The sequence below is a fragment of the Acipenser ruthenus genome, chromosome 20 (assembly GCF_902713425.1).
Source record: "Acipenser ruthenus chromosome 20, fAciRut3.2 maternal haplotype, whole genome shotgun sequence".
In the NCBI taxonomy this organism is placed as follows: domain Eukaryota; kingdom Metazoa; phylum Chordata; class Actinopteri; order Acipenseriformes; family Acipenseridae; genus Acipenser; species Acipenser ruthenus.
Genome location: NC_081208.1, coordinates 3,552,257 through 3,572,685, shown reverse-complemented (window position 1 = coordinate 3,572,685; position 20,429 = coordinate 3,552,257). Strand labels below are relative to the sequence as shown.

Below are 20,429 nucleotides of genomic sequence, written 5' to 3'. Positions count from 1 at the left end.
AAACCAAGCCACAAATGGCATGGTAACTAAACCATATGTTTTTTGTCATTCAATAAAATAGTTTAGTTCCATTAAAAACAAGGCTTTACAGAAGCACATATTATTATTATTATTATTATTATTATTATTATTATTATTATTATTATTATTATTATTATTATTATACATTAAAAAAACACTGTCTGGAATATAATGATATGTGGTTTGTATGATAAAGTTAAGGTTCATACTGTGTAATGTAAGAAACACAAACCAAAAAAAAAAAACACCGCAGTGAGAACAGTATTTGGTAAATATTTTTTTTAAAGATATGTACCAGAAGGGGGCGCTTTAGCTATACATAATTTATACACCTTCCCAAGTTAGGAGCATGTACATCCAAAAAAAAAGTGCCCCAAACACATCATGTACAAGACATCCAAATATTCTGACAGCCTCACAAAGCGACAACTTAGCTGTAGAGCGTTTATCCAGATGATGACTGCGAACATAGTTATTTGTAACATTGCGGCAGAAATAAGACGTAAAAGGACTGCGACAGTTCAGTCTGTGTTTTATGTTCTTCTTAAAAGCTTTCACTCCACCTGATGAAATTAGTTATTTTGTGCGGGTTGAGGGAGGATCTGTTGTTTTCTACGCATAACCAAAGCATCATTTATATTATACAACGCCAAAAAAAAATCAAAAAAAAAAATCATGCACTATAGCATTGACAGGTATTTAAAAAAAAACAAAAAAAAAACACCGGGTGTGGAATTATCAGATACGCATTCCATTCTATAATAAACCATCTGCCTAAACTAAGCTCTGTCAATTTTATATTTTATTATATTTAGTTGAATGTATTGTTTGTTTGCAGAGATTTGCTGTGTTCGGATATATGAATATTATATCATATTAATTAGATATGCATAGATAGATAGATAGGTAGATAGATAGATAGATAGATAGATAGATAGATAGATAGATAGATAGATAGAGCCTATATATTATATACAACATACAGGTTCACTTTAACGTATTTATTTATGTATAGTTATACAGTTAACTAGATAGATTGCTTACGTTACTGGAATGGGATGTGTATACTATCAGTAAACACGACAATTAATGATAGTTAAAAAGAGCCAGCGTACCTGTCACGGGTGTTTATAAATATTCGAGTACATATAGGCCTAAAGACATTTAAAAAAAAATTCAACAACTGACGGGAGGACACGGTCCTCTTCTGAATAGTATAGGGTCACGGTCAGATTTGGACTCAAATTTCGTTTCATTTGCACAAAGACACATTGACGCCCTGCCTAATGAACATCAATATTCTTAATGACAAAGAAAGGATCCGTTTTTATAGGACTCCAGACAGACAGACTTGAACTAGACAGGCTCACTGTTTAAAAATGCAAAAAAAGTGGACTTTGACAGCAACTACGTGCAAGTAACAGTAGAGTCGTGTATATTAATAATTATAATTTTATCTTAAATACCAACAATATTCCCACCGATATAGAGCCAAAATGACCCTAAAATACATATTGAACATAACAAAAGTTTCTCCTTGCTGGGTGTGTATATCAATACGCCTATGCAGAAAGCATTTTAAATGACTAAATACTGAGAAATACTGAGATCGGCACTTAAAGGAATCGAAAAAGAATACCTAGGCTTCTCATGATACAGATAGGTAGCCTTGATGTTTACAATTTTAAGTCAATCAAATACATAAACGGTATGATGTATTTAAAAAACAGTTCTATTATTTTTTTTATTGTTGTTTTGCATTTTCTCATTCCCAGCCTTGCATCTTTGGTAACCAGATGTGTCCCACATTGAAGAATTATTTCTCCTCCCCAGAGTCAAATAAATGCAATCAATATGAGTATTGCTCTCAGGGCCTTGAAATATTACATTAATGTTCCATGTGGTGACATTTTAGCTGGAATTCTCAAATACATCATGATGGCTCAAATTAATATTTATCAGAGTGCGTCTCTACATTTTGCAAAACAGAGAGTATTAGTTTAAATTCATATTACTGAAATGCAGATGTTGTCCAGATCAATGTTTCACCGTGATAAGCGTGTCTTGGTTTGCATTCTGCGTGGTTTTAATATGCTGTCTCTCCTTGTGAGTGTTTAAAAAGTGTATTCCTTGTTTATTTGTCGGCAAAAATGCTGCATTAGCACATTGCATTCAAACGTGTTGCTGCTTAAATATGCACAACGCATTCGTGTCAACTTCACATATTGAAATGAATCCAGTCTCTAATTTATAAGGACTGTTTACATTTATAAGTGACTTGCGCGCTTTATGCTATATTTGCTGTACGTTTATATATATATATATATATATATATATATATATATATATATATATATATATATATATATATTAAAGGTGCACGCACGCACAGACGCGCGCGCACACAATATATTTTAAGCGGTTTTACTTACTTTTCTATCAAAATCAAACCATGTCAGTGTTATTATAAAACACATAGATTACAATTAAAATTGTGCAAACAAATGCTATTTATTAACGTTATTCAAGGGTATATATAGCTATCCGTGCAAAAACTTGATATTTGTTTGGTGTGTATATAGCCTACAGTGAGTGTTGCAGCTTTAAGGCGCTGTTTTCTTGTCTATAATTACATAATTACTTATTCATATTTTGGGGGCGTATCGTCTGCACGCACAGTACATGCATACAATCATCTGTTTTTCGGAGTCCTAGGGGGCACCTGATGAATGATGATACATCTTTGAAAATGTTCAGAATATCAACGATGTCATTTAGGAGGGCAGTGGGAACGCTGCAGCTTTAAGAACATTGCAGAGCATTCTTTTTCTTTTGGAGTTATTTATTCTCATATATAAAACAGATTGTCATTCTCTTGTGCTTCTTCTTGCAATGCTGATCCGGGCAGAACAGGACAGGATACTCAAAAAGGATCGATTTTTCGACCTGTACTTGAACTCTCTGGCAAGATAAAAGAAGGGTTCTCAATAGGGCCCTAGACCTTTTCACAAATACAGAAAGACTGGATATGTATAGGATAATATCAGCCAGACATAAGGTTTAAGAAAAAGAAAGAAAAAAAAAACATGGTACAACTTACACTATCAAATAACTCTAATTCTGGAATAGGGTTTTGTAAAAGTTTTACTGTCGTTCTTGAAAATCTGTACACCTTTAAAACGGTAAAGCGCGTCATCTGTTTAAAATGATTCTTGTCATTGGAAGATAATTTATGCCGCTATTGATCTGGAAGGGAAAATATTAAAGGGTTTTGGGTTGATCTCTAGGTGACCTCTGGGTCAAGGGGATTGTAACATTAGCCGTTATTGGATTTATCACAAAATCGCATCAACCGTTTTCTACCCAAAGCACCCCTTTCCTTTCTATTTTTTCCAACTTGTTTACTTTTGTGGAGCCCGAACAGTAGCCATATACTGTGCGTAGTCTATGAAAAAATAACTATTTAAAAACACGCATCCTTTCTTGTAGAAATCACAAGTCTGGGCTGTCTGTCTCCCTTTGATATTCTGATAACTGTACAATTCTGGAGGGATTCATTCCTGAATATGCCATTTCCCTCACACCCTTGTCATTCTACACTTATGCTGTGGCACCAAAACATTACAAACACAGAGATCTGGTCTGTCCTTTCCACGCTTTCCTTTTGAGATTCAAGCGCTATATGAAACGCCTTCAAGTTTAAAGCAAACGAACTTGTTTTTAACCACGCGCACACTATCCTCACTTCATAACTTAGCAAGTTTTAACTCGCTCGGGATCTTCACTAAAATAAACGTCACAATCAAGGGGTTAATACTGTACATGCAACCCAATGGAACAGAGAACAATTCTATAAGAACCATTATTATATAATAATAAATGCAAATGAGTTACCAAAAAAGCAAACCGACTAGGTTGAATGGATCCTTTGTACAAGGTAACGGATACAGATGTATTAAACCCTGTGGGGTATTCACACATGATAACCTTTGTTTTTATCAATGTGCAGATATTAGCAGGGTTCTTACAGAAAAGACAGTAGGTGTTGTGTGAGGTTACTTGTTATTATCCAGTTGCACAGTACATGTCTCTGTATTGTACCACTACAGTTTATCAACAGGGCTGTGCCAGGCTTGGACTCTGTTAACGCACAATTACACAGTTTTATAGCTGTTATGTATACTGTAAGTTTCTTTTTGTAATTGCACTGAAATTATACCTGTAGCTGTGTGTTGCTACTACTGTTACTATGTAATTAGTGTGTAATTACAATGTAACCCATGCTATTTAAACTGGGATGTTATTCATTCTGTAGCCAAGGTGGATATGGTTTTGAATGTGCTGCTTTGAGGGGATATATTATTAATCTGACTCAACTTGGCTTTCTTGTGCATTTTTCCCCAGTCCAGCCCTGCAGTGTGCACAAGAGAAATAAAGATAAACGAAATACCTGCATTTATTTTGCACAGAACTATCCATTTATATTAGTTATAAAAAGCAACCAAATTCATTTGATCCAAGGCGCTCAAGTCCCAGTGTAATTGCAGTGTTATAGTGTAGTGAATGGATTTCTGTCTCATGCAGTTTTATAAGAAGCAGTCGTGGGGTCACCTTTATAGATGCCACTGTTTATTTGAAGGCAGAACTATTCCCTGGCTGTCAGTTGTAAAATGTTTGCAATGCAATCTGTTTAAGGCCATTGATTTGCAAAGTATTAGTCATGTGGTTTGCATGTTATGTTTGGGGTATTGGCAGAGAAGACTAATTTTAAACCCAGATGTCCATATTAAAGTTGCAGTATCTGCTTACCCTATCTTGTTTTTTAGCCCTCCTGGAGCTGAATTGTCTGAACCGTGTTAACAGCTACAACTAAAGTTATGCATTTGGTTTATGAATCCATTTCTGACCTGCTTGGTGAGATTCATCTGTGTAGTTTGAAAAATAAATGCACTCAATGACAATCTAAAAATTAGCTGGCAACTATAAATATCAACATAACACTAAACACAGTCCACTTGTTTATTGAGTGGAGATTAGCTATTTATTTAAAATGAAAAGCTTCCAATCTGATAACTAGGAATAAACAAATATTACTATTTTCGGATGATCCTGCCAACACAAGCTAATTAAACCAAAAATCACCAAAGTCAATCAAGCGTGCAAAACTTGGATGTAGAGTTGCAATCAGTCTTATAAGCAGCATTAAACCAACACATGTATTAAAGTCTGCAATATCATAAGCATTTTGAGATAGACGCTTAGGATCAAGTAGCATAAAAAAACAAGTCCCAGTATTCTTTTAAGGAACAACGCCAGTATCCCTTTAAAAAAAAAACGTGTTTACTTTTGTGTCGCTTCATGGCTGCTGTGGAGCTGAAATCTGCCTGCAAAAAAAAGTGTTACATCAGCATTATAAAGGGAGCTGCAAATTGCCCATTTCTATAGGGCAGGCTCATCTGACACTGCGCGACTCAGGCACCACCTGTTCAGCTATCAGTCACAAGCTGAAAACTCAGCTTTAGTGCTACAATATTCTGCCGTTTACTGCAAATCCACTGAGCTTTCCCAGAACTTTTGATGCGCCACACAGGATCCACAATCCCACGAAAACACGCCACAGGCAAAATAAGAAGGCCTAATAAGACTTGTTGCTTCCTGGCCGTTTGGCACGCAGCACATGACATTATACAGTATTACAGTGAAGGAAACAGCTGATTTATTCAGTTTTTTTTAAATGACACCAAAAAATTCCTTGGCAGAGGGCACGAGGTATTCCGAGCCGTGAATGGTGTGTTTTACAAAACCACGATACTTCATTACAGACAGTCATTTTGTTTGTTGTTGTTGTTGATGTTTTTTGCTAGAAAAGTTCCAAAATGAATGTGCTCTGATCTTAAAATACATGGGGCTTTTTTCTGGCTTCCGCAGTAGTGTGACGGTTTTGCTGTCACCAGTATCTTATGCAACCCCCTCCCCCCCCCCCCCCCCCTCCCTCTCAAGCACGGCTAGTTAATTTCATCATTTCAGACTTTTATGGATTTTCCAGTTGCTGCGCCTTTCATAAACAAGCATTTCAGTGACCTTCCTCCCTGGACGTCAGCATTTTCAACTCTGGAAGAATCCTGCTCCCAGAAAGTTTATAAATAAGCCTTCTATCAAGTTCCACAACAGGTGTGACCTCCCTCAGTCCTAAAACTGAACAGTTTTAACAAGCAAATAAAAACCGTAGCGCTTCTTTAAAGCTGTACGCTGCCATGAAATTCAAACCGAACCACATGTCAAACAACATATTGTACTTCAGTATGTGTAGGTCTTGGTTGAACATCAGCACCACTACCTACGGTATACTTTTCCCACTTTAAAGATGCTGCTGCATTAAATAAGCGCGCATTGCCAAACAGAGCAGCTGCAGCCACTAGGCAATCATGGAAAGTTCACAAATTCCACTTGAGAGAGTTTTGCTCTCATGTTCGTTTTAGACACTGTACAACCCCCTTTGGGGACATAGGGTACTAATGCAGCATTCTTCTACAGGAACATAATCACACAACTCAACACTGACCCCTCCCTCCCCAACCTGATGTCATATCAATCACTTCTCTCTGCGCTATTCATTATTTTGGCTCTTCTAAGAGTGGCACTAACAACCCTCTATCGATACAGTATTACAATCATTTGATGTGTTTAATACATCATCATACATCCAAAGACATTGACCAAGACTTCCAGTAGACCTTATTAAATTAGGTTGGACCATTTAACAAGCGTTTTTCAAAAACACCCACAAACTATACAATTAGTAAACGCCACCCCATTCTGCGAGTACAACAGAAGCAAACTACTTTATCCATGTACTAATTATGTTAAGTGCTGTATGCAGTGGTAACTTCCTTTAAGAAGAAAAAAATAGTAATTAAAATGCAGGTATCTAAGGTGACGAGGCTAGTGTATTATTTACTTTATTTTAATAATTTATTTAGGCTTCTCTGTTTCGCAACCGATGAACTGAGGCAGTATGTTAATTTGTGGCTTTTTTTCCCCCTCTATATTCCAGAAGGCTTGCATTGTGGTTATTCTTCATTTGTTTATTTTTGCTTAACCCTATAATACCGGAGGGGCGGATGTAAAAGACAAGGCATTGTAAGGCAAAAACAGTCCCAAAGATGTTTGTTTTACATATGTTTTAATAGTTTTAAAAATGGGAAACATGTACAGTAACTTGGTGAATATAGAGTCTGGTTCTTACTGATGTCAGAATGACAACAGTTTGCTTATATGATAACGAGGCCCTGAAGCTTGACTCCATGTGAACCTCACCGTGTGCTGTGGCCTCTAGCCGTCATGCTGGATTACACCATCTAGTGAGAGCCAAGGGAAGTGCATTTGGTACAATAGATATCAATTGCGTTACATGCAATTACATTGATACACACTAGGCTGTCACAGACAACACTAATCTTGGACTACCTTACCTAAGGTACCATCAGGTAGGACTTACCTAAGGTACCATCAGGTGGAACCAGCCATGCTGTAAATGGTTTAAATGATTCTGTTATGCAATATAGAGTTAGGGAGTACACCGCCGTTTTTCAGATTTCTCTCAATGATCATGTACCTCATCCCCAGTCTGAAGTTGCCTGCTTACCCAGTACCGGTGCACACTTCCTCTGAAAGGAAGGGCCTGTCCCCAGGCTTCCCCTGTAGTGGATTGGCATCTGGGGCCCTTTGAGGGAACACAAGTGCCCCTCCTTCCCTGGGACCCTGTCACAGCAATGCTACAGACAAACATCTTAAAGCAGCATAGCAAAGTACAGAAACATCTGCTGTTATAATGATGGTTCGTGTCCTGATTCATAAATCTTTCACTCTGTTTAAAGGCTTGCTTTGAATTAAATTAGGTTTGGTCGACTGTTTCTAAAAAGAGGTTTGGGGTTTATACACTTAGAGAATGTTTCCAAAGCAAACTTTCTTTAAATCCAGATTAAGTTTCATTAATAATATGCCCCACTTTATCTAAACAGTATTGCTTTTTATTATTGAGATATGTTCTCTAAGAATCTAGGCTTCAAAAATATACTATTTTATTATGTGACATGAGCATTGATATTATGATGTAGCTATTATTTGCATCATTTCATTCAGTAATGGGACTATTGCATAGCACACAGCGCCACCAGGTGTCAGAACCTTTCAACTGCAGCAAGGATCTTTAAGACAAATTGCATTTTCTGCACAACCCAATGCATTCCATGTAAAGTAAGTGCTTGTATACAGTACTTACATCAAATACTGATATATACTGGCGTCCACTCTTGATAAGTTGTATATTAACATATGTGGGCACGTCGAATGCTACTAAAACATGTTGTAAAATTATAACATGCATTTCTGCAATGCACTGCACAGAATATATTCTCAGACACAGAATGGTTGAATAGTGTGTTCTGTGTTCCAAAAAATAATAATAATAATAATTTTCTAAATAAAAAAAAAAGCCTTTTTAAAAAAAAAAAAAAGCTGAGTAAGTCATAAAAATGCACGCCCAGTACAGATTAGTCATTGTTTGAGTGTCACAAGCTAATAAATATTTCAGAATTAGGTGTATGTCAAGTCTGGTCTATCAGGCGTCTGGTCTCTCAGCTTTCACAGAGAGGCAGGTGCAGGGGGATGAAAAGGGATTTCATTTCTAAACCAGCTTTTTATTCTTTCTATAGACCCTCTCCGCAAGAAATGGTGATGTAATCGTACACCCCGCTTTTAGAAAACGCACACAGTTGATCCTCTGAGCCATATGGCGACTTAACTGGGGGGCTGATGGTAATATTTTCAAATTGGGCTATTCCGTGTGAGCAGGGTTGAATGGTTATGGATAATAATACTTTGAATATAGTTGTATTATTATTATACAATACAATACAAACAAGCCAAAGCTGTTTTTTTTTTTTATTTGACATGTACAAAAGGGCTGCAAAATGAGTCATATTTAAAATAAGAATGTAAGGGTGTTAGCTTTTTCTGACTTTTCTGGCTCTGTATATACAGCTTGCTTCAGAAACGAGATGGCACTAGAAATAAGGAATCTAGTAGACTGGGTCTTTTTTTTTTAGCACTTTGGAACAGTCTCCAAAGTAGCACATTAAAGTGAAACGTTCTTCCAGTGGGGAAGCATTTAAATTACTTTGTGAATGTAGTGTTCAGGAAAGATAAGGGAGGGCTAAGATTGCCACGTGTCCCTGTTTTCCTTCACTCTTCCCAATTTTCAGGAAGGCGTCCTGGGATTCCAATATGCCTTCCCGGCCAGGACACTAAAAGATCAGTGTTTTTAATCTTATGTTTCTGCATCCATTTAGATTACTACAGCAACACCACAATGCCAGGTTAGATAAAGATACAATATTCCTGCAATAGACACACAATATTAATTGGTTGTCAGTTCTATAGTAGTGATATTATGAAAGTTACCTTTTGGATGAAGATTTCTAAAGAGGGTTTAAACTTTTAATAAAACCGTTCTGTTTGGATGTCCTGGGTTTTTGTACCTCAGAGTTGGCAACCCTAGCAACGGGACAGGCTAAGTCAGGCACGGTACAAGGCGCAGGTTAGACGAGAGCTTCCCTCTACAGCCCTGGGAAGAATGAACACTCCTCATTCTAGACCTATTTTTGTGATGTGGGCTATTGCTCAAACTCATCGCACTTGTGATTTGAACCCAAGCCTCCAGAACTGAAAGAATAATGAATTAGCACTTTCAGCTTGAGGTGGACTGTATGAGGAAGTGAGCTGAACTTCCCAGCATCGGGTATCAGGTTCACTCAAATGCTTGCTCACAATAAAGGGGGGCTGGTGGTCTTCATTTAGAGAAATCCATTGTATTCATCACAAAACATAACCCTGTAATTTGTTCTGAAATGAAATACAATCATTTCCATTGGAACTGCCTATGGATATAGTTCACGTAAAGTAAGGGAAAGTCTAATTTAGTCTTTTATTGAAATAGACTACAAGACTGCAAGGTATTACACTGTACACCAGTTACCATGCATTAGTATTTACTACATGGATGGCACAGTGACTGTGAGACTGGAACTTCATACATTATATAATGTTTGGTATGAAATTATTTAACAAACGTGCAATATAACTGTACTGGCAAGGGAACTATGATCTAGCACTGTGTAGATCATTAAAACACAGGTACAGGTCTTTCTTGTATCCTGTGGCCTTGCCCTGGTTGTAGGGCTGCCATCACAAGAGGCGTTGTTTGGGAGCCCCTCGCTGCCATCATTAGACACTTGTCTTTAACAAACAGGTCGATGCTCCGCTCTCCTGGTTGGGTTACATGTTGTTTGCAGGTTTCCATTTCAGTCGTCAAATGCTGCCTGCAACATAATGAGAGACGTGGCAATTAATTTTCTTTTAATCAAGGTCGAAATGAAGTAGATTGGCTCAGCTCGCCAGGCCCTCATTTTCTATTTTTGCAATGATGCAAAACAAATACGATAAAATGATGGCCCTCCTCACCTTATGTAATTAGAAAGCGTGAATGATCAGAGAGAGATGATATGCCATATCCCTCCAACTCTGTCTCCCCAGGGATCCGTTTTCACTTCACTTTGAACACATGACCATTTCTTTTTCTTTTTTTCTTAATTCTCTGTTATTTTTTTCTCTGCGGTCGCAGACTGAAAGAGCAGTTTATGTGACATTGTGCTACCGTGTTGTAATAATGCCTCTCAAATCTTATTAAAGACCAAGAGGAGAGGGGACCTAGCTGACTCCACTGTTGTAGATGAACTCCACTGTTATAGATTCATACAAGACTATGATTTTATTAAAATTTGATCTGACTCCATTTCAATGCCCGTGTCAGTATGTCTCGCTACTAGATAGCCATGTATGCAGACAGCCAGGCAAAGCACTGGACTAATTCAAAGTTTAAATTGCTTTTAGTTTCTGCCATACCCTAACTGGTCATTTAAACAAATATGTAAAATTACAGAACAGACAGATTGGAAACAATGATATTTATTATTATTATTAACACTACTACTACTACTAATAATCACTATACACAATGCACGTCTTCTGCATAAACATGAGCAATATATTTTTCTATATTGTAAATGTATTTCTATATTGATATTTCCTTAAGCTGTGGGACTCTGTACAGGTGTGAAGGGACTGTGAGCACAGATATAAGTGCGCAGTCAAAGTCAATTTTACATTTCTAGTCCAGGTTTTTGGCTCCATTTCTTCCACAGGTAGGAAAGAAGATTGTACGTTTTCTCAAACAGTTTCTTATTGAAGAACATTGCGCTCCAGTCTAAAAACATTGCCACTCCAATGGCTGTGTGAAGAAGCAGCTGGGCTCCACACCTCTCAACATCCTCGGCACCCATCATCTGGGCAGCACACCAATCCTAACTCCCAAACTAAGGACGGCTCCTCCTTTGCAAAGGAGATTTGCAGATACGTTTATTTCCGAGCAGTGACACAATCAGCCTCGTTCACTGTTTCCAAAGGATATCCATGCACCTGCTAATATTGCTAATTAGCTGAAGCAGCCAGCGGTGCTGTGGATGGATGGGGGTCACTGAGAGGCACTAGCGTCTGCTGATATTGCATCACAAGTCAAAGGGACAGCTTTTCAATGACTGGAGACAGCAATGCATGCCATGCATCTCCATTGAACAATCCTGTTCTTTCAGAATTCACTGTGCTTGGACAATCCAGACTGAGCCCAGCTCTCCCTTGTCAGGAGATCCATGGTAGGAAGAGGCAGGACTCTACCGTTACTCCCTTGCAGAGCATTGTGTGCCTGTGGCTTGAATTGAAGAGCTGTATTCGTTTTCAGGTCTGTCCCCCAGAGAGCTGGTACAGACTCATAGAGGAATGATCAACACTGTAGGGCTTACAGCCCACAGACCTCTGCTAAAACAATGCTGCTGACCTGTCATGACAAGTAGATATTAACTGACATTCAGATTGGTGTTGAAAGTCAAACGTCAATACCGTGGTACTGCTGAAAGACCATGGGCATCCTAATTTAAATAGCATTGAATTATATTCTATCACAGTATTTATTAATGTAAATCTGCATTCAATAACTGCAAAGTGAAGGCATCCTCCAAAACAATCCACTGTAATAATAATAATAATTTTTAATTACCCTGAAATTATCCTAAAAATTTACAAAGCATACTGTAACAAAACTCGCACCAGTCACGGTTCTTGCCCCTTTAAAAATTGACCCAGACACAGGAAATTGAGTTTTTTAAAGCGCGTCTGCGCTATTTTTAATTCACAAAACAAAACACAAAATAAACAAAACAAACACCTAGCTCTACTGAGCACTAACTAACCACGCAGGAACCTCATTATATGGCCGGACGGCTAAGCCGTTTACCTGCTAAACACAAAAACACTCCCTTCTTTAAACACTTTTTCTGTAAGCGTTCTCAACTGCTTGGAAGCAGCACACCCCTGCCTCCTTCTCCTCAGCAGCCCTGAGCAAACTAACTGCTTCTCTTTTATACCCTGCACCTGGCTCTAATTTAATAATAAGCACCAGGTGCAGGGGATAATTAAACAATAAATAATAAACAAATTAAATTAAACAATAAAGCAAAACAAAAATGTGCCTGTGCACATATTTTACGCAGGGAGGATTTTAACCCACTCCCTGCTATGTCACAATACCCATTGTAACCCAATATAAAATGTATAAAACATTTTGCAGGTTCTTATAACAATGCAAACCTCCACGCATACACAAACACACACGCGCGCGCGCGCACACACACACACACACACACACACACACACACACACACACACACACACACACACACACACACACACGCACACACACGCGCACACACACACACACACACACACACACACACGCGCACACACACACACACACACACATACACACACACACACACTCTATTTAGATGTTGGTCTGTTTTACCCATTAGGGCTTCAGTATTGAAAACACCAGATTATATCACAAAGGAAACAAACCCCGCTACCCGGTCCTAAAATAAATATTGCTTTCATGTACAATAGAACACATTCAGCATACATTTCACAATTTACCTACTAGCATTTGAACCATTTTAAAGCAATATAGAAATTGTCAAACACAATGCATACATATATATATGTGTTATCTTTATAATTCCAGCAATCATGGCACCTTTAGGCATACTTTGAACCCCAACCAATCCAAGATGACAGGCACGCGTAGGTCTATGAGTTATTATAAATATGTATTTCTAAGGCATGCTGTGAGCCAAAAATTGAATATTATCAGTGTTTTCACTGGAACGTTGTGTGCCATAGTCAAAAAGGCACCTGGAATATATTCCAGGCTATTGTTGTTTGCCAGTTGAATTTTTTAAGTCAGCTTTTAACCACAGTTAAAACTGCCAGCTTTAAGTATGCATTATCACAGAATTTAGCAAGAAACAACATACCAGAGTACAATACCTATACCCAAGTGTGGTCTGGATTGCTTTTTGTTTTAGTTTTGACTCGAGAACAGTTAATTCTGGCTGATTTAGGTATGCAGAAATCCACAGAATTCATTTTAACATGCACAGATCATCTGTGATATTTAAGCACGTTTGGTTAGTTAACTCAAGCAACATTCAAGCAGTAGGTCTAGACGGCTGATTTCATTTGAAATGATGCTGTCGAAGTGAAATTAGCAGCAAGCTGCTAAAAGCTGTCAAAATAGGAACGTCAAGATTTGAATGTTGGTTTCTCCTCTTAATTCTTTATTTCTGATTAACCTTTTTGCCGGGCTAGATATTAAACCAGTGTTTTTTGGCATCGGAATAGAATTAGATCAAAATAAAAAACAAATTCACAGAGTCCTGTGTAAATGGATTTATCCTAGACACTGGCACACACAGCAAAGAAAACAAGTTTAATCTTGATTGCTCACTTTGTTTTCAAGTCATGCTTTATACAAAGTAAGCATTCAAAGATTTACGATGGCAGAAACACAATTGTAGATCTTGCAATTCCCAGACATGCCAGGATGCCATCATTGACTTTGTATTGCAACATGCATGAAGTACCCGTCCAAGTTTGGTTGTCTGTGGTATCATCTCATATAACTATTTTGCTATACCCGCCAGTGGTAAAAGTACAGAGAGCATGCAATGGATCTAAACCTGCGTGGACGCTACCAGCTGATTCTAACATTGCATTGTCAGATATGGAGGCGCTATCATTATGGCGCCTATTAAAAAGTAGTGTTTGATCTGCTGTAAATCTACTAAACAAGTGACACATGCAACATTGTACACAGTGTTTAATCTTTGAAGCTTGCTTCTTTCATTTAGGTCACCAGCACTGGGAGATTTTCATCAATACACAAGGTATTATCTACAAAGGAGCACTTATAAAATAAACCTTCAATAGAAACAATGCCTTAATTAAACACTATCCAGAATAACTGCACTGATCCTGTGCTATCAAAGCAAGAACCCTGTGCTCTCAAAAAATAATGAGTGATTAGCCCAACCTTTATCTGCAAGTAACGATGTAAAGATAGATTCGACCCTGTAGTGAATAAATCCTCTGTATTCGAGCAGTTAACTAAGGCTCATACCCAAATGTGGTTCCTTTTTTTAATATAATGCAAATATAATATAAGTAACAAAAAGCCGGCTCATGTAGGTGTGGGTTAGAAGAGGATGCAGACCCCGGTCCTGATATCAGAATGTAATTCTTCATCAGAACTTTGTGAAATTCACCACCAGACTCCAAAAAACAAATAGGGAGGGTGTCTTATTTGATGTATTTTGTAAGTCTTAACTGTATCCTTCTGTGGCATTGGGAAAAGAATAGCAGCCTGATCCGTAAGTGAATTAGCGCATTTTGTTGGATTAAAACACAGTATGGAATCTTTTTACATTACAGAGAACAAAAGCTGATACGCATAAAAAAAATCCCTACTGTCTCAAAAGTTTTAATGATACAGATAACTTTTTTTTTTTTTTTTTTTTTTACAGGAATTTCCAATTAACTGTTAATGCTATTGTACAATACAAGATATTAAAGTGGTTGTATCTGACACAATGATTGCATATTTCCATAATTCTCTATTACGATACTCGGTTACACCTCTGCTTGCAGGACTGACTTACAGATACATGTGCGATGGAAGTGCATGTCAGATAATAATAATGGTATTATTTTGTTTAGGACCACTTTGAAGGGGTCATTTTGATCGCCATTAACCCATAAGGATGAGTGTAAATTCTTTACGGTGAACTATTAACAGTAAAAGGATTTTTTTTCATTACAGGTAAATGACAGCCGCTTGTTTTTTCCCCCCATCAGTTAACTTAGGTATCACTGTAGTGTCTTTCACAGACATTTCAAAGATGTAAACTAAATATAAGGTATGATCTACCTTTGCTGATACATATTATAACACACTGTATATCTATAATGTATAGTGTTCAGGGTCACAGGGAGTAGAACTACAACTGTAGAATTTTTTGGCATCACGTGGCAATGACATCACAATGCTGATGTCACTTGGTGCCAGTTTTCACTTCACCCACAATACATTGTTATGAGGTCATACGTCATGTGTCTCTTATTGTTATAAAAGAATGCCATCTCGTGCAGTTTGATCTGCTGTGTGCAATAAGAGACAGCCTACACAAGTCGGACTAACTGATGGGGCCCATATATTCTCACAGTGAACGCTGCTAGATGAAAACATTGTTTATTAAAATATTCTTTATATTGCAAACGTAACCCTTTTTTTTTGTATCTGTAAGCTCCCACTCTGAGTTTGAGAATGATAAAGTCAAATAGAGGTGGGTGGTAGAAGATAGAGTGGATTGCAGTTGCTTTAGTAATGGTATGGTAAAAGCCAACACAGGGTTTGCAAAGACCTTACTAATACATGCTTTGTTCTTGTTTAAATTAGAGACTCAAACAGCGAGCAGCAGGGAATGGCCTTTTCTCCTAATTCCGTCTCTTTGAGCAGTTTTATCACTTCTGGTTGACGTTATTTTGAAACATTGCGAAGGTTATGCTCTCTCAAGGTTATCTAAACCTTTCCACTCTGATTCTGTAGAAGAAACGACATTCACACTTCTTGTGAAGTGTTTCTTTTTATAGCTCTTACAGATGGCAAATAATACCACTTTTGGAGTTTGTTTTAAAGTAAACAGTTATCTTTATCTGGATAGCTTGTCTGGTCTCCTGAAGGAATTTAAAAAAAGGACACTTTGAGTAATATCTGGTAAGATAGACCTGAGGCTAGAGGGGAGACAGAAAGAAAGAAAGAAAGAAAGAAGGAAAGAAAGAAAGAAAGAAAGAAAGAATTAACGGGATAGGAAGGAAAACCCCTATAAAATATTGCCATGGTAATGGCATAATGAAAGCTTGGTAAAACTAAAAAATAAATAAATAAATAGGCACGCATTTAAAGCCCAGAGAGAAAGAGTGTGCACACTTCCTATGGTAAACCTTTATAAAGGAAAGTGGCAAAGATGGAAAAAAAAGAGACAAAGAAGAAAAGAAAACACCAAAACAGACCTCCAGACGGAAGGCGTTTGAAAAATAAAAGGTGCAATTCATAAACCCTTTGATATGAACTGTTCTAAGGACTGTGCTACACACTCACACACACACACACACACACGCGGAAATTACACCTGACTGTGCATAGTCAAAATGAAAAATAGGATCGTGTAAATGTTTTCTGGAACTAAAACACTGTATTGAACACTTCCCGTAAATGTAATCAAGTCAAACCAAGTGTCAAAAAGAGAATTGTTTACCATAAGTGGAACCATCTCACTTTTCTGTATTTGTAAATGTATGTATGTTATGACATGTATAGGGAATTGATACTTTATAAGCAAACAAGGGCTAATATGTTACCTTTCAAAATTGACATTATTGCATAGAACCAACATTCTCCTGATTTCTTACATGTGATATGCAAATTATTCAATAAACCCAATAGGGCTTTAAAAAAAACGAAAAAAAAACCCCAAAAATACTTTATGGACAACAATAAAAAAGGAAGTGTTTATATATTTAAAATGAAACCAATTATTTTTGCTTGAATGTTGCAGATTGCTAGATTAGTAACTCACTTTTTTAAGGCGACCCTTCCTCAGAACGTTTTGATTCGATAACCTGGTTTAATTGAGCGCACGAGTCACCTGCCAAACTGTCGTAACGGAAGTCAGGATCTCTGAACTTCAGTGCTGGAGCTCAACTATTAGAGGTTGGTATGCAATGACGATATGTGTATGTATAATTATGACAGTGCCCGGAGATAACTGTGGTTGTTTCATTCGTGACCATACACACGTTTACATAAAACAGTGTTTTTTTTGTTTTTTTTTTAAGGAGAATAGTTGTTGGTCTTGGCAACGTAATTAAAAAAACAAAACAAACGCACATACAAAAAAAAGCCATTGTTTTGCATGTCTTCAAGCAGCACGAAAAGACTAGGTAATTAAAAATTTGAAGTCACGTTGTTTGTTTACAAAATCCGTGAAGTGGAGGGCGGCGGTTAAGTTTGGGACGACGTGGTGGGTTTAAGGGTTTGACGCAGGACTATAACCATTGTGGTCACCTAGTGTCAAAACCCAAATTCATTTATTCGAGTTTATAATACCTTGGCTTCTAGCACTGCAGGTGCATTTTATATATATATATATATATATATATATATATATATATATATATATATATATATATATTATCCACACGTTTTAGTGATGTGGAAGCTTGCGTACCCGAAGCAGAAACTACCAGTAAAACACAATGCTAAACTGGGCGAGACGTCGGTAAGCATTCATCAGATTCTACAGTGAATCATAACATAAAAAAATTATAGCTTGACACTGCAGCTTTAAAATACAGCATTGCATATTAAAAGAAAAAAAACATGTTTATGGTTTATGTTATAAATCTATTTCTACAGTGTGATTAGCTTTTAATACAAAATAATTAGTAAGAGCGAAGACTAGGGGAAGCCGGAGTTTGTTGGATTTGCCCTTGAGTGGTGCTGATAATTCACTGGATCTCGATCAATATGCTACTGGATCGTTATTGAATCAAGTGATCTGCAGAATAATGTATTGATTTTTTTTGTATTCTTCATTGCATCCTTCTGAACCACAGAGTAGAAAAATGTATGCACAGAAGAACATTTTATTTAGCAATCTGCCCCACCGTTCATTTTAAGAAGTATCTGTCTATCGGGAAGGCTAATGTGATGGTCCTGTTGTTTAAATACCCCAAGTTTTAAAGCTTCCCATTTCATCAGCAAGTTCTATAATAGCTTGAAAATTAATGATTGGTTCCAAATGGGAATCATTATGGAAACTGATGATTCCATTTATATCGAAGCCAGACATTTAGAGTTCCAAAAAAGGAACCATATTGTTCTACATGTAACACACAGAAACACTGGTCTAATGGGGCTATTTTCTAAAATACTTGGCAGTGGCAGCTTATTGGATTTCTAAATGTTTATTTTATCTAAGCATGCACAACCATTCAACAGCTTAGCTTATCAGCTATTGGTTGATAAATAGTTTGCAGTTGTAGCCAAGTGTCGGCACTATTTGCTGTGCTACAGTACCCCTGAACAAGGCAGGCATACAGTAAAGATACAAATATTACATTGCAGAGAAGATAACTTGGTGGGATATATACATTGAACATGTGTTTTTATTATATGGGAACATTTCAAATCAAATGTTACCCTGTCACAGCTGCTTTCACAGACCCTGATTAGCACTGCCTTACCTAAGGTTACATGAGTCCAAGACTAGTGCTAATCAGGATTTGTGAAACCAGCCAATAATATTAAAGATTGGGCGATTAATTAAAAATGATTAGAAGCTTGGTGTGTACTTTACATTAGACATATGTATTGATACTGTAGAGGAAATATCCTGATATGTAATATTAATACAAACCAATTAGTATTATTTGTATTAGTATGAAATATTAGTATTATTAGAAATATTACTACCAAAGGGACCAAATAAAATCTTTATAAAGAGCTGGTCCTAATAATAAGGGATAATCAGATATCACCAAATTGAAATTAGTATTATTATTATTCATACTAATAAATACATATATTTATCATTTAACGACATAGCTTCTTATTTTTTCAGTAAACATATCATCAAATCCTGTGATTATGTACTGCAGTCAGTATATAGCATACAGGGACAGCAGTGACACCCGGGTCTGTTTTTTCAGGACCCCATAAAGGGAAACCTATTTCCAGATCCTCTGCGCTGTACATATCCCCAGCCAAAGATCAAACTACTACCTGCCTTGGTAGTTAATTATGGCATTGATGTCACCCCAGATCCTTTAGTATGTAGAACAGAGCACATCACAAAACTGCTAATTGGCAATAATGTGTCAATAGTTTGGAAGACTGCAGTATTCAGATAAGGAAAAGTTCAAGTTTAAAATGACATCACAGCAGTTTTTTTTTTCTCCTTAGGGTCCTGCTCCTTCAAAATGATCCCACATGCTGCATGTGGGGACTCTAGTTCCTGCAATATTCCAACTGGGAAAAGAGCGACGGACTACAACAAAAGATATACTGTACCAATAGACAAGAGTTGCAGGGAAGGCCATGAATACTGCATCACCTTACATTTTCTAGTCATTCGTAACAAAGTTTTAACTTTAGAAAGTGGTTGAACAGTTTACAATACCTTTGAAGTCAGTGCCATACTGTACATGTTGGCTTGAGTTATCAGCGTCTTCAAAGTTAGACATTTTGTGGTAGGCATAGAACTGAAGTTGTATGTGTAGAGGTCCCATGCTGTGCAGTGTTTGTGATACCTAGTCAAAAGAAGAACCTGCTGGATCCAGTTACAGTCACAGCTTATCAGAACCTGCACCCTTGTTCTCTAGTACTAGTGCATCGAATTACAATTAGTGAGACGTCTGCTAACCATTTATTTCAATACAACTGTGTATTTACTCTCCAAACAGTTTCAAAAAAAGGTTTATGTGGGCAACAGCATTGTTTTTTATCCCTAAGGTCTATTCACTGTCTGGCACTGTCTTGTCAAGGGGATAATATGCTCTCGGACATTCTCTATGCCAATTGTATTGTGCCAGATCAGTTGTACAGTTCCCTTTTATATATTTATGAGCTTATTTTGTTGAACTAGGAGTATGTTAAGAATGATCAGAAAATACAAAGTGATGCAATATTTATGTCCACCAGTGTAAATCATGTTCTTTATCGGAAGGGATCAGTATTGTCTTTTCCTGTATTTCACCAGCCATCAATTGGGTATGTTTATTTTACGTAATAAGTAATTTAGAGAATGCTGGAATCCACTTTTTTTTTTCTGAGTTTCACTTGG

General features: G+C 37.1%; 1 long non-coding RNA gene across 2 annotated transcripts; it reads right to left on the bottom strand.

Moving 5' to 3' along the window:
* Positions 1-9,992: 9,992 nt before the first annotated feature.
* LOC131698829 (uncharacterized) lies at positions 9,993-19,886 on the bottom strand. Of its 2 annotated transcripts, none has more exons than XR_009307851.1 (2): positions 19,767-19,886; positions 9,993-10,400 (listed from the first exon to the last, which is right to left on the bottom strand). It is a non-coding gene; the product is annotated as an uncharacterized LOC131698829 (long non-coding RNA). The 2 variants fall into 2 exon arrangements; XR_009307850.1 differs by lacking the exon at positions 19,767-19,886 and adding an exon at positions 17,163-17,286.
* Between the last annotated feature and the right edge of the window lie 543 nt (positions 19,887-20,429).